Genomic DNA, 2,419 nt, shown 5'->3' with positions numbered 1-2,419 from the left:
CCTGGCTTCTGCTACTGATCCCGCGGCTCTTGGCCCAAGAGTGTGCCCGATGCTTGCGAAGGCTGGAACACCCCATCTGAGCTCCCTCCAGAGGGTTCCGGACCCAAGTCCAGGGGCTTCGGGAGGAAAAGTGAAGGCTGCCTCCCCCAAGGGAGTAGCTGTGGGGAAGTGAAGGCTCAGATCAAGTCAGGAAGAGACTACTGACTGTGCAAGGATCAGGATGCCACACCAGACCACAAGGTGTCTGGGCCTGTGGGTAATCCCAGGTCAGTATGGGACAATTTGGGGTTACTTTTCTATAATTATATTTGTGGAATTTTATTGCATATTCATATGTGAATTTAACTGATTTTTTTCAATCCTCACCTGAGGATGTGCTTATTGATTTTTGAGAGAAGGGGAGAGAGAGAGAGAGGTAGAGAGAGAGAGATCAATGTGAGCGAGATTCATTGATCAGTTGTCTCCCATATGTACCCCGACCAGGGATCAAACCTGCAACCTAGGTATGTGCCCTGACTGGGAATTGAGCCCACAATCCTTCAGTATACAGGATGACACTCCATCCAACTGAGCCACACCAGCCAGGGGTGTGACTGTGATGTTTATTTCACTGTGGACTAAGTCCCACACTCACTCCCATCCTGCCCCCCTCCACAGGCAGAGTCCAGTGCTGGATGTGGGGGAACAGACAGGGGCGTGGCCCTCAGACCCTCATCTGAGGGAGGAGGCACACTTAAGGAATGAGCAAACTGAAGAAGAACTGAAACTCCAGTTTCAAAACTATTCTGTCCTTTAATTTAGTCAACAAATATTTATTGAGCACCTACTCTGTACCAAGTACTACCAAAACCCCCACCTCATGAAGCTTATGTTCCAATGGAAAGAAGAGATGCTGTAAGAAACAAAAGAAGTAAATTATTTAGTACATTAGATATACAGATGATTTAAGGAGTAAGGGAATTCAATAATGGGAGAGGGTTAAAATTTAAATGGGTTGGCCAGGCTGCGTCTTCTGGGGAAAGTGCCATTTGAGCAAAGACTTGAAGGAGGCGGGAGAGTGGGCCATTCGGAGACCTCTGTGGTAGAGGAGTCAGGGCAGTGCCAAGACCCTGACGCAGGTGGGTGTGGTGGTTGGAGGACCGGCAAGGAGACCCTGTGGCTGGAGCAGAGAGAGTGAGGAAGGTGGATTCTGGGGGAGGACAGACGGTGATGGGGTCCAGGTCCTGTGGGGCCTTCCAAGGGCGTCCACTTATACCTTGGGGAAAACGGGAAGCACTTTGAAGGTTTTGAGCTGTGGAGGGACACGGCTGACTTGTGTTAAAGGAATCACTTTGGCTTCTGGGAAGAGAAGTATCATGGAGGGACAGGGCTGAAGCAGGGAGCCCCATGAGGAGGCACTTGCAGCGATTCAGGTGAGAGTGGGTGGCGGCTCAGACCTCAGAGGGAGGCATGAAGGTCAGGAGAACTGGTAGGAGGCTGGGTGCATTGTGATGGCAGAGCTGACAGGTGGGGGCTGTGAGAGCAAGAGGAGTCAAGAGTGACGCCAAGCTTTTGGCCTGGGCCACGGGAAGGCAGAGTTCCAGTAACTGAAATGGCGAAGGCCGAGGAGGAGCAGGCGCTCTGTTTTGGACACGTGAGGTTGAGGGGCCTTCAAACACTCAAGGCTAGGTGTCGAGTTCAAGGTGAATGTACAAGTCTGGAGTTTTGGAGGGAGTTGTGGGGTGGGATAAAATTCGGGATATGGCTCAAAGTATGTTTTCAGTGTCCATCCGCCCTCACAGAATGCTCGTTGAGCCCTCTCTGGGATCATCTTCCCGGGGGGAGATTTGGCAGTATTTCAGATATTTAAACGTGCATACCCTTGGCAAAGCAATTCTAATTCTAGGATATTATATAATATAGAGATATGATATTATATAGAGATATGATAGTATCTCTATACTATATACAAAAACACTGTGCAAGGTAAAGTTCATTAGCAGGGGCCTGGGCACATAACTTACATTCCATACATCAGGTTCTCTTGCATCTGGTTAAAAAAAACAAACAGTTTTCTGTGAGATGATGTAGGACATAAGTGAAAGAACGCAAATGGCTGTGTGTGTGTGTGTGTGTGTGTGTAATGTACAATATGATGTCATTTGTGGGTTTTTTTTCTTTTTTTAAATATATTTTATTGATTTTTCACTGAGAGGAAGGAAGAGGGATAGAGAGCTAGAAACATCAATGAGAGAGAAACATCGATCAGCTGCCTCCTGCACACCCCCAACTGCGGATGTGCCCGCAGCTAAGGTACATGCCCCTGACCGGAATCGAACCCGGGAATCCACTGAGCCAAACCGGTCAGGGCTCATTTGTGCTTTTCAATAAAATTTTAAAAAACTATAGATACTGATATTTGTACAGGCAGGAAAAATAG

Source organism: Myotis davidii, unplaced genomic scaffold (genome assembly GCF_000327345.1).
Source record: "Myotis davidii unplaced genomic scaffold, ASM32734v1 scaffold81, whole genome shotgun sequence".
NCBI lineage: Eukaryota > Metazoa > Chordata > Mammalia > Chiroptera > Vespertilionidae > Myotis > Myotis davidii.
The sequence above is the reverse complement of the archived record's forward strand: the minus strand, read 5'-3'. Positions refer to the sequence as shown.